The sequence below is a fragment of the Culex quinquefasciatus genome, chromosome 2, assembly GCF_015732765.1.
Source record: "Culex quinquefasciatus strain JHB chromosome 2, VPISU_Cqui_1.0_pri_paternal, whole genome shotgun sequence".
Taxonomy (NCBI): domain Eukaryota; kingdom Metazoa; phylum Arthropoda; class Insecta; order Diptera; family Culicidae; genus Culex; species Culex quinquefasciatus.
Window position 1 is genome coordinate 201,268,071 of NC_051862.1, and position 14,191 is coordinate 201,282,261.

Sequence of the window (14,191 nt, forward strand, 5' to 3'; positions counted from 1 at the left end):
TCACTTTCGTAGATGCTGAATGGCAAGCTTCCCACTGTGCGGTTAACTCGGGTTTGCTTTGCGCCTGCTTTGTTCGGTTTTTGGGCTCGTACCAAAACTAGAAAACCAAAACCGCGGTGTGCGTCGTCACTGGCGCATGGGAAGCTTGCCATGCTTGCGTTTGTCATAAACGCTTGTTTGATTAAGAATTTGTACAATTAAAATTAAAAAAAAATCAAAAAAATTATCAACTATTCAAAATTATTCGCTTGAGATTTGAAAAAAATCGCCTGGAATTATGCCGAAACAAATAATAATTTATGGAATGCATCCAGCCATAAAAAGAAGAATGAGCAAAAATTTTGACAGTAAGTTCAAACTATTTTTTTATTGAAATAAAAAAAATGACAATAGCTTTTTTGTTCATATGCTTAACCTTTCTATTTTTTTTTAACGTTATTTAGAACTTCCGAACCCTTGTCAAATGGACAAGGGCCCAGCGCGTATACACAGAAAAAATATGTAAATTTACACAGCACGTAATTACTGTTTCTTATGTAAACTCACTCAATGTAATGTTGAAATATGATGTAAAGAGTAAAAAGTCATGGAAATTACTCCAATGTAAATCTAAATCTAATGTAAATCATGAATCTAATGGAAACGTTGAGCATGGAAACTCAAATCTGATGAATTTCTACCCGTGTCCGGCTTCCTGTAAATTCCTATTTAATGTAAATCATATATCCAATGTATTTCTGCCAAACGTTGACTTCAAAACTACCCGAACTAAAAATAGTTATATTTGGTTCTCTTTCTATCGCTCTCATATTTCGCTTGCCCACTGCCTGAGCCTCGACCTGAACAAGTTGATGCTTTAGCCGCTCGTTTATAAAATGCGAAGATGGCTCAGTCGGCAGCGGGTAGCAGCAGTAACACCGAACATCCTACCCGTCGTCCGTTCGATTCCAGTCCAGCGTTATTCCACTTGGCCGTCGACGAGAAAGCGTCCCTACCTGTGAAACAACTTTTTAAAATCCGAATTTCCTTTTGCTGCCCGCTTCAATAATTTTAAAATAGAACATAGGCCACACCCTTTTCCTACTGCATTCCAAGTCGAGCTTCTCATTCCCATTGGCCAATCCGAATTAGTTGATTTGAACTAATGTAAATTCCAAAAGTAATGTAAATTCCAAAACTAATGTAAATTTTCAAAACTAATGTAAATTTCCAATGAATCTAATGTAAATTTCCAATGAACCTAATGTAAATATACATCATTTATCATGATACCTTTTGGTACATGATAAATAATGTAAATTTACAGGAATATTTTTTTCTGTGTATAGTTGATAGCAAAAGTGTTCCTAATTCCAGTCATAGCTCAACCAAGCCGTGATGGCCTAGTGGTTAGCATTTTTGCTTACTAATCCAAAGGACGGGGGATCGAACCCCACCTCGAACGATTTAAACTTTCTCGTTGGGAGCAGATGGGCATCGAACCCAGAACCATTCGCTTACAAAGCGAACACCGTAACCAGTCAGCCACGGCCGCTCCAGCTATAACCTTTTTCAACAAGTTATCACCCTGAAAAAAAGAGTGCAAGTTGTGAATTCTCATTTTTTTCTTTCCATTGACTTAATCTGCGACAATTTTCTTCGCTTCAGCAGCTACTTCTCTTACACTCAAAATAAAAACTAAAAAAAAACGCCTTTGATTTGTTATACTTCACAGTCTACCTTGCAATTTACCAGATTACCCGGTTCCAATTAGGGACGGCGGCGACGGTGGCTACCGGTGACGACTGTCGACCACCACCAATTTGTGACATTGTGACACACATTCACGAAAGTTGGGTGGATAAATATTTCGAAATAAGTTTGTACAAAGGAAATAATTTCCCGCAGTTATTTGAGCCGTCGTAGTCGTATCAAACGACACGTATGACGCAACGAGTTGCATTGTTCTGCGACGACGACCCTCGGACTTGGTTTGCTTCCTTCCTACGATTTAAGCACATCGACTTTGGCGACACACCTCGAATTTGCTTATGTACTTCTCGTCATGTGAGTTTGCTTAACCCTCTTTTGCCTTTTTTGTGTGTTTTCACGTGCAGATTTTCTACACTTTTGATTTTAATTTTTGTTTAAACTTATTTTCTATTCTACACCATTGCACATTTTTACCAGTCTTGATGACATAGTTTCGTTTCTTGTTTTACTCTGTACAGTTCTTCATTTTCGGCGATATTAAGCACTTCGTCGGAGGGACACTGCTAGGTCTTCCCCATTCAGGGTGTAGGACGATTGCCGCCAGTCAGGTCACTTTCGAAAACCAGTTGTTCAAGCTCATCAACTCCTCGCTGAACGAGGTGTGGATCACCGACAAAGTAGCTTCTCTTGATGGTGATTCGAGGATTACGGTAAGATATCTTCGTTGACCCACAGATTGTCAGAAGTTTTCGCATTTCGTGCCGCAACCCAATACCGCACACTGCTGTCGTCGTCCATAATTAAGATATCGACAATGCACTTTACCTAATGCGCCTTCAACTCGTACGAGGAATGCATTCTAGCCGAACCGTCTGGAGATCGAGTAATGTGATACCAAAGGGGGACGTCGTCGTCACGGCCAGGGTCTTCGAGACCTTGGTCAGGACAGTCGAACAGTGTGTCGTGTATGTTTAGTCGAGTTGTAATTGAATAGAATGCACACGATGACATGGGAGTGTGTTCTGCTACTCGAAATGATGCACCCATATCGTCATGACTTTGTAATTGTGGTAGTTGTTTTTAATTTGCACTTGTCGGTAGTGACAAAGTGGCAGGGAAATGGTAATTTTACAACTGCATGGTAATCTTCGTTGTCATTGGAGAAGTTTATCTCTTCTAATTGATTAAAACGACAGGTGTAGAACATCAGATACAACATACTACATGTATTTTTTACAGACATTCAACCTTGTCACTTAATATTACCAAAAGCATCTAACTGATTCTTCAGCCATCGAGAATAAACAACCAAATCAAAAACCACGGTGGCAAAGATCTGCACAAAAAGTGGTTCTTGTTTTCTCCTTTTGAAGCTCTTTCAATTAGTGAGCGGTTTCTGTGGCATATATCGTAAAGAGGCTTGTCCAGCTGCAGCCTTGTAACATACCTACCCTAATTGTGACACACGGATTCAGTGTAAATCTCGTCGAGAAACGATTTCGCACTTACTGTTTGCTGCTTCGTGATTTTTCAATTCAATTTAAAATTTTACATACAGTCCAGACTCGATTATCCGAAGGCCTTAGCAAAATCTCACTTCGGCTAATCGAATCACGAAAAAAATGTTTTTTGATTGTTTAGCTTTAGTATGAGTGTGAGTGTGTTTTTCGAAAATAAAAAAAAACATTCCGAAAAAAATATTTTCAAAAGCAAACGATTGAGTTTTATCATTACTTTTTCAAAAAACTTTTTTGTAAAATTCTGATAACTCGTGAAGAATACATGCAAACCCATTATGTTTTTTTTTTGTTTTTGCCTGCTTTACAACTTTGTAGAACATTGTTAAACTCTAAAATTTAACCCTGCAAAGTTAGAAAAAAACACGTTATTTTAAAATGAAAAATTTTGGTCTAAATGAAAAATGAGCCTTCTGGGTTATTTCAGATTCGAAAATTACATTAAATTTCCCATAAAATGACATGTTTCACGATTTTTGACAGTTGAGTAACGGGAAATGGCAGCGATTTTTAAACTATTTTTTATTTTGTTTTTATTGAGAATAGGTTTTTTTCGGAATTTTGAGTACGCCATCAAATCGGGCGTCTAATTTTACACAAAAGTCCCTTCGACACCAAATTTCTATCTCTTCACGGTTGTGAGCTACAAATCACTGAAAAACGTGTCTTAGTCAAAAAACCAGAAAAATGAAAGGGGTCGTACCGCCCCACCGTCACGAGATATCGAAAAATGGGCCTCGGATTCATGATCAGGGACCGAAATTACCCCTCAGAGCAAAGTTTAACGAAAATCGAAGAGGGATCGGGGCAACTTTTTCCGATTTCGTGTGAGTTGGTGGAGAATTACCCAAGTCCCATACAAACCTTCGGATAATCGAACTTCGGATAATCGAGTCTGGACTGTATCATAAAAAAATAATTTTGCACTTGACAGCATGGATCAGCATATTTTTAATGCAAAAGATATTTCTGGACAAAAAAAACTATGCGACATTGTTCAACATAGAATAACATCAAATAAATAAATAATGAACATTATTATACAATTATTATAAGTAGGGGAAGGTGGGGCAAGACGACCATATGGGGACCAATCGCTCGTAAGGCCGTAATTTTTACAATTTTGATTATTTCCAGTATGAGGAATTGTTGCTAGCAATGTAATTAGCTGATTGTACTACCACATAACCGCCAAAACGACGTAAACGCCACGGGGCATAAGATTTAGTGAAGTTTTTGTCAAAACCTTTGTTTCCTTATAATATTTGGAAAGTACAAAATAAGGCTTAGGGTTCGTTTCAAGGCTCATTTTATCAAAATTCTATTTTTCCTAGATCAGTAGTGTCCCTACCAATGACTTGCACGTATTATAAAATATGATTTATGTTTTGGTTATTTTTGTAGAGAGCTTTTAAAAAACTTTGTTTTGGTGAGGTAAGTGTACCATATGGATTTTTAGTATGGAAAAAATACGAATAGCTGCAGCAACATATTTTATTGTGAAAAAAATACATAAAAGTTCTTAAAAACTGATAAACAATTGTTTAAAAAATTGTCCATACACGATATAATATCATGAAAATTTACTATTTATCATCTAAGTAATATTTTTTTTCGTAAAAACGGTCAAATTTTTAGTAAGGTATTATTTTTTAATCTAAAAATGAAAGAAACGTTTTAAATACATCCTAATCTGATGTATCAAAGTGATAATAGTTCAATTGTTAGTAAATTAGCATGTTTTTTCATGCATTGTTCTTCTTGCCCCACTAGTTTAGTAGACCGTACGAAAAATCAAAAATTTTAAAATCATTTTTTATATAAAAAAAACAGAATTTTTTAAAAACTTGCTCTATCAAAGTCTCAGTCGAGACCTGGAATAAGATGACTCTAAAAAAATCGACAGATTTTTTAACGTTTTTAATGAGTTATAACGAGCAGTTCCTTAGCTTGTTACACTTGCCCCACTTTCCCCTACACCATAATGCCAACATCTGTCCATTCATTCCATCGACTTTCCAGTTGACATTAAAATTGCATTCTAGGTCTCTTTGGTGGCACACATTTCTAGGGCATGTCGCGTCGTTTTTCGCATAAAACTCGACGTGCAACCCATTTCTTCAAGAACGAGAGACAATATAAACATAATGCCATCCACATGTGCAGTGTGCCCTTCTTTTCGGTCTCCTTGTGCGAAACATGCCTTTTAGCATTTCACCCCGAGTGGAAAATTTCAATAAATATTTATTCGCGTGTGCGCGCCATTATTTTTAGTCAAACTTTTAGTCTGCACTCGGCAAACCCCCGATGTCAATAACATTCTTGCAATGCTCATCACCGACACACGTGTGAAACCAGCCAGCCGCCACCGGCATCATATCTGATTATTATTGCGCCAACAAAAAACGTCAAAAAAAATGGCTGCACACAAGTTCTATTTTTACAAAAGAGGCGCACAGCGGAGAAAGTCATCCCTACAAACTGTTGCAAACAAACGCATTGGCGGCAATGTTTTGACACTTTGGGGGTAGTTTGCCAATTGTTGATTTTAAAACGAGATATTTGGTATCCAACAGTTTGACCGAAATCGGTAAACTTTAACGAGTTTGGTAAACTGGAAATTACTAAATTTAGTAAAAACTCACTCGACATGTTTGCAGTTGATGTCAGTAAACGCTTCAGTTTTGTCAAGGTACGATAAATTTGGGCTCCCTGAACACGCACCAATCAACAGAATTGAATTTTAGTCAAGTCACTGCTAATAAATAAAATTTAAAATTTGGGTACAAATGCTATGGAATTATGCGCCACTCATATAAACAACCTAGGCAGCGAATGACAAATATTGTTAAAGCTGCCTGAAATAAATTAACCACCACCACCCATATAAACAACCAACGCGCACCCCCTTATTGTTGCTGACCCCATAGATAAACGTGGTTACGCATGGTAGCTTGTTGAAAACTGCCTATCGAGGTACTTTGAACACTTCTCTATCGAGCCAAGACCACACCATTCCTTTTTATTTTATATTGTTCATTTTTCAGGCAAAGGCTGTCTTGTTTTTGCATGCTCATTTTCATTTCTTTTGTGTCGCTGTGATTCGTATGGAGTGAGTGATTGTGGTAATCGAATAATAGCATCATTGGTGCGCTGGAAGTGGGGACGCGAAATCGTGATTATGCAGGTTAATTTTTTTGTGTGCCTTTGTGTCGCTGTTCGTTAGGGGTGAGTGATTGTGGTGATCGAATAATAGCATGACTTACTGAATTATTTGTGTCTTGAGCGTAATCTTCGTTGAGTAATTGGTGTTTTTTGTGATTTTTTTTTGTGATTTTTTTTGAGATCTTTGTTAATTGTTTTGTGATTTTCGAAGCCCTTCCTATATCATCGTTGATCGGAAGGCACGGCGTCGGGTAAATTGTGTATGTTTTGAATAAGGTTTTATTTTTATGGTGAAAAAGCCATTTCTATATAATGATCGAAAGACGCACTGACATTTTGGATTAATTAATAGTGGAGTGAAATAATTGTGTGTGAGTGACTTTGTGTGTTAACCAAAAAGACCTTCCCATAGCATCGTTGCTCGGAAGGCTCGCCGACGGGTCTGTTATGAAAGTCCTCCCCATAGCATCGTAGCTCGGGAGGCATCGAAAAGCCAATACCTTATCCTACTAACCCAAAAAAATAATAATCACGTGATGCTTGAAGGAGATGCTGTGGATTCAACGGTCTCAAGCGGTATCAACAAGTATATAGCGAAAAACTGTGTGCTTGATGAGTCTGCAACTTCAACTATCGGACTAACATTCCTCCCTTTCGTTGAACTGCAGGCTTCTTGGGAGGGCGCCGGTATTGACTAATAAAGTAGGGATCTTCAGAGGTTAAACAGTGAACGGATGGTTGGCTCCCACTGATCATTTTTGATTCATTGTTTAACTTCAGCTGATCTGTCAATAACGGAGTAGCAGCTCATTGGCAGTCAACCATGCTCATGCTATTGTTCATTTTTCAGGCAAAAAATCTTCATCCTGCCAATGTCACCTTAGTTTACGGAGATAATAAAAAACAATTCACAAACAAAATGACCTTATATTCTTACTAAACTCTCTAAAACTAAACAAATTTTATGCAAGATAAAATAAAATAAAATCACAAAAACCCATTTTCAACTAATGTTCCATCTTATCTTAATCTTCATCAAAAACAGCGGAAAAAATACGGGTCATTCCATCTGAAGCGGAACAGCATTTGAAAATTACCATCTCCGATTCTGCTCAAATTTGCCAGAGCTATTGAGACTATCAAAACATGCAAAAATCCCGAATGTCATCCAAATCGGATCACCCCTTCCATTTTTGTACCCACCCAAAAATCGACTTTTGGCGATTTTTGAGCGAAACTTCTATCTTCAAACGACGATAACTCAATTTTGAAGGAAATCGAACGTAGCATCCATTTCCGTTATCAAAATTTAGATTAAAATATGTTTTCTACCTGTATTGCGCTATTGAAAACTTTAAATGGCCGTATCTCAAAACAGCCCTATTTATTTTTTAAATTTGTCCTCACCATCGTATTCCCCGTCCAATTTTACATAAGAATCACTTATCGGCAGAAAGGAATATGTTTCGTTCCAGAGATATCGAATTTTAAAGTTTTGAGTACTTGAGATTACCTAAATTAGCTACACTTGCCGCATATGCTAGAAGCACTCAGTCGTGCTGATAATTCGGGATTTTTGCATGTTTTCATAGTCTCAACAGCTCTGCCAAATTTGAGCAGAATCGGAGATGGTAATTTTCAAATTTGCATTTTTTCTTATTTGACTTATTTCATATGTGCAATTCTCTACCAAACCCGGAAATGGTTTTTATTTGCGTTTTTTTATTTGTTTCAAACTTTGTGGGGGCCTTCCCTATGACCAAAGAAGCTTTTTTTGTGTCATTGGTTCACCCATACAAGTCTCCATACAATTTTGGCTGCTGTCCATACAAAAATGCTACGTAAATATTCAAACAGCCGTAACTTTTCAGTGAATTTTCTGATCAATTTGGTGTCTTCGGCAAAGTTGTAGGTATTGTTGAGGACTATCGAGAAAAAAATAGGTACACGGAAAAAAATGCATTTTTTTTTATTAACTTTCTTTTCACAAAAACTCAATTTCCCAAAATACGTATTTTTTTATTTTCGGGATATAAAAAATTCAATATTACATGTAAAATATAAAAAATATAAAACATATAGATATAAAAAATTAAATATAACATTCAATATTACGCCCTTTTAAAATTTTAGTCTTGGCTAAAAATTTAGAAAATATTTTTTTCGAAGAGATCAGAAAATTTCACGAATGTTTCATATTTTCAGGGTTGTTACGAAAAGGTCGAGAAAAAATCCGCGCCAGATCCGCGCCGACCCCAAAACCCAATCCGCGCGAAATCCGCGCCATATAAAAAAAAATCGCGACAAACAAAGAAGAGAGTAACATAATGCATGAAATTTTAAACGAAAAAAGAATAATACAGAAGGCATTTGGATCAGTACCGTTGATCAGTGGAATCAGTGGAAATGGAACCATTTTTGCAATTTCTGAAACAATATTAGCATTTTTTGCAACACTTTTAATATCGTTGCTTTAAAAACAAATTCAGGAAAAAAATTAGATTCGAAAATTTGAAAAAATTAAAACCATAAAATAAATCACCAATTCATAAAATCTAGGGATTTTCTACTTTCTCGCCAAAACTTTACTCTGGAAAATCGAAACACGAGATTTCTATTATTTTCTTCTCTAAATTTTTCTAATCAAAAATATGACTCCGAAAATGAACCGAACTAAAAAAACGGCATTTTTTAATAATTTAATAATTTAATAATTTAATAATTTAATAATTTAATAATTTAATAATTTAATAATTTAATAATTTAATAATTTAATAATTTAATAATTTAATAATTTAATAATTTAATAATTTAATAATTTAATAATTTAATAATTTAATAATTTAATAATTTAATAATTTAATAATTTAATAATTTAATAATTTAATAATTTAATAATTTAACAATTTAATAATTTAATAATTTAATAATTTAATAATTTAATAATTTAATAATTTAATAATTTAATAATTTAATAATTTAATAATTTAATAATTTAATAATTTAATAATTTAATAATTTAATAATTTAATAATTTAATAATTTAATAATTTAATAATTTAATAATTTAATAATTTAATAATTTAATAATTTAATAATTTAATAATTTAATAATTTAATAATTTAATAATTTAATAATTTAATAATTTAATAATTTAATAATTTAATAATTTAATAATTTAATAATTTAATAATTTAATAATTTAATAATTTAATAATTTATTAATTTATTAATTTAATAATTTTATAATTTAATAATTTTATAATTTTATAATTTTATAATTTTATAATTTTATAATTTTATAATTTTATAATTTTATAATTTTATAATTTTATAATTTTATAATTTTATAATTTTATAATTTTATAATTTTATAATTTTATAATTTTATAATTTTATAATTTTATAATTTTATAATTTTATAATTTAATAATTTTATAATTTAATAATTTTATAATTTTATAATTTTATAATTTTATAATTTTATAATTTTATAATTTTATAATTTTATAATTTTATAATTTTATAATTTTATAATTTTATAATTTTATAATTTTATAATTTTATAATTTTATAATTTTATAATTTTATAATTTTATAATTTTATAATTTTATAATTTTATAATTTTATAATTTTATAATTTTATAATTTTATAATTTTATAATTTTATAATTTTATAATTTTATAATTTTATAATTTTATAATTTTATAATTTTATAATTTTATAATTTTATAATTTTATAATTTTATAATTTTATAATTTTATAATTTTATAATTTTATAATTTTATAATTTTATAATTTTATAATTTTATAATTTTATAATTTTATAATTTTATAATTTTATAATTTTATAATTTTATAATTTTATAATTTTATAATTTTATAATTTTATAATTTTATAATTTTATAATTTTATAATTTTAAAATTTTATAATTTTATAATTTTATAATTTTATAATTTTATAATTTTATAATTTTATAATTTTATAATTTTATAATTTTATAATTTTATAATTTTATAATTTTATAATTTTATAATTTTATAATTTTATAATTTTATAATTTTATAATTTTATAATTTTATAATTTTATAATTTTATAATTTTATAATTTTATAATTTTATAATTTTATAATTTTATAATTTTATAATTTTATAATTTTATAATTTTATAATTTTATAATTTTATAATTTTATAATTTTATAATTTTATAATTTTATAATTTTATAATTTTATAATTTTATAATTTTATAATTTTATAATTTTATAATTTTATAATTTTATAATTTTATAATTTTATAATTTTATAATTTTATAATTTTATAATTTTATAATTTTATAATTTTATAATTTTATAATTTTATAATTTTATAATTTTATAATTTTATAATTTTATAATTTTATAATTTTATAATTTTATAATTTTATAATTTTATAATTTTATAATTTTATAATTTTATAATTTTATAATTTTATAATTTTATAATTTTATAATTTTATAATTTTATAATTTTATAATTTTATAATTTTATAATTTTATAATTTTATAATTTTATAATTTTATAATTTTATAATTTTATAATTTTATAATTTTATAATTTTATAATTTTATAATTTTATAATTTTATAATTTTATAATTTTATAATTTTATAATTTTATAATTTTATAATTTTATAATTTTATAATTTTATAATTTTATAATTTTATAATTTAATAATTTAATAATTTAATAATTTAATAATTTAATAATTCAATAATTTAATAAATTAATAATTTAATAATTTAATAATTTAATAATTTAATAATTTAATAATTTAATAATTTAATAATTTAATAATTTAATAATTTAATAATTTAATAATTCAATAATTTAATTAGTTAATAATTAAATTATTTATTTATTTAAAAATTAAATTATTTATTTATTTAAAAATTAAATTATTTATTTATTGAAAAATTTAATTATTTAATAATTTAATAATTAATTAATTTAATAATTCATTAATTTAATAATTAATTAATTTAATAATTTAATAATTTGATAACTTAAAAACTTTCTTAAAAGAAATAAAAATTAACAAAAAAATCAATTGCAATGCTTTCGTAATTTTTCAATTTAATAATACGTACTTTTTCAGAATTTTTGAGTCTGTAAGTTTTGATAATTTCAAATTATGAATGTTTCTTTTTTATTTCAAATTGTTGAATTCCAGATTTCTTATTTTTTAATTTTAACATTACATTTCGCTTTTAGACGGAGATTTTAGCAGATTTCTAAGTGGATTTCGTCATGTTGTGTTAATTGGGAGTATAATCAATTCTACCTGATTCAGAGTGGCAACAGAATTTTTATTTTTTTCAATAAACCAAAAATTTAAAAATTTAAATTTTTATATTGAAAAAACATAAAAAATCTTAAAAGTTTCATAGCTTCAATTTTTAAAATTCTGTATTTTTTTAATTTTGTTAATTTGATTTTAATAAAATTGGTATTTTTTTTAATTGTTAAGTAGATGTTTTAAAAATAATGAGTTGTAATGTTATGTTAAATTAATATAAAAAATCTCAATACATTAAAAAAAATCGCTCCTTGAAGATTATTTCAAAGTTTCGTATAAAAAAATCAATAATTTTAGAAGAAAATTTTCTTTATTAACAACTTCTTAGAAATTGATGTTTTCGCACTCAACGAAAAGATTGAATTTATTTAATTCCTAATAATATTTTCCTTTTTAATTTGAAAGAAATTCTATCGTTCTCAATTATTTTGTTTATCAAAATTGCTATCCGCGCGAAATCCGCGCCTGAGCAAAATTAGCCAGCAAATCCGCGCCAGATCCGCGCGATACGCGCCATCCGCGCCATCCGCGCGATCCGCGCCGTCCGTAACAACCCTGTATTTTAACACTGAAAATCGAACCATTAGTTGCTGAGATATCGACATTAGAAAATGGTGTGTTGTTTTGGTGAGACTTAGCAAACATCAATTTTCCTGTTTTTGAACCTTTGCATGGCAATATCTCAGCAGCTAAGGATCGTATCAACAAAGTTCAAAAAAGCAAAATATAGAGAATTTTCTCAGCTTTTCAAAAAAATTTTTTTTTCAAAAGTAGGCAAACATGTCCCCTAATTAAAAAAAATGAAAAACTGCGACCATTTTCAAAAAAGTCACCTTAAAATGGATTTAACTTGAAAACGGTGCACTTTATTAAAATTTCACTAAAGTACTTTTTGATTGAAAATTTGATTTAACATCGAAAAATTAAGTTGAAATATTTTTGCGACCAATTTTTCGATTTAAAAAAAAATCAATATTGATTCAAAAATTCATAACTCGCTCAAAGATTTTTTGCACAACCTAGAAATTTCTGAAAAGTTGGCATTTGATGTCTTCTAAAACATATCAAAAAAAAATTAAAAATAGTGTTTTTTTGCAAATCAAGTTTAGTGACAAAAAGTTAAATAAAAAATCACCAAAAAATTTTTTACCGTGTATCATTTTTTTTCAGTGTAGTCCATATCCATACCTACAACTTTGCCGAAGACACCAAATCTATCAAAAAATTCCTTCAAAAGATACAGATTTTTGAATTTTCATGCATCATTTTTGTATGGCCAGCTGCCAAATTTGTATGGAAAATTATAGGGTCAAACTAATTATGCCAAATGAGTTCTTTAGGCATACCGAAGGCATCAAAAAAGTTTCAGTCGGATTAAAAAATACAAAAAAAAATCGAATGACCGAAATCTGAGAGAACTGCTCTTAAGGATCTGAAAGGCATTATTTCCGATTGGCCATTTGGCGGCAATGTTTGTTTAAAAAAAATATGTAATTCTTAATTCAGAAAGTATCATTTAAAAAATGATTTTCTATGTGTTGTTTGTGGAAGCATTTTACATATCGTGATTAAGTTTTTATTTAAATTTACTATTTCTTGACCCTGAATTCGGAACCATCATTGGCGAACGACGACTTTAAATTGCCATATTTCATTAAAAACACAAAAAATAAATTTAAAAAATTTATTATGTGTACAAAGTTTATACTGTCAATTTCATTTTTTTTTTTCAATAAAAACTTCAATTTTCATCTACATTTTCTGTCCCTTATTTTTTTAAAAGGAATTTTTGAAGAATGCAAATTCGAGATAATTCAATCGCTGGTTACATTGTTCGGATATTTCAAGCTCATGCTCGTCTCGTCGTTCCGAAACGCCGCGGCGGATGTTTACTTGTAGTTTCCCACGACGAGTGGTTTCAAAATTTATTATTTATACTCCACTAATAATCCTCCACATCGCGTGCGTGTGTGTGCACAATTGGCCTCTCCAAATCGAATCGTTTGTCTCTGATCCATATAGAATTGCTACACGTGTTGTATAAAGCAATGTGGCCACCCACGGCAATCCATCATAGACATTTGTTGTTATTTGAAGAGTATCTCTTTCGTGGCTAATTGGGTCAACCTCGTTTGTATTGAGGGTGAGGGTTGGATATCATTATTCCACACAGTCAATCGTATCAAAGATCATCACCGATTTCGGCGAATAAATCGCTTCCAACTATCGAACCACAGACAACACCAAAATAAACATTGCGGAAATGGCAGTGTGTTTGTGAGTGTTTGCTCGCAACACAACCGAAAGGTTAATTTAATTATCGATATAAACATTTGAAAAAAAGGTTCAACCTCGGAGTTCATGGAATTTTTAAATTTATTGCCCACACACGAGAAGCGCACAACACATCAATCCGTCAAGACTTGGCCGGTTCCGTTCTAGAGCCAGAGCCAGCAGATAACGTGGCAGCTAT

At 29.4% G+C, this 14,191-nt stretch overlaps 1 protein-coding gene across 1 annotated transcript in view; it reads right to left on the reverse strand.

Moving 5' to 3' along the window:
* Positions 1 to 14,191, reverse strand: part of LOC6036130 (piezo-type mechanosensitive ion channel component) — a 93,715-nt gene that overhangs the window by 69,424 nt on the left and 10,100 nt on the right.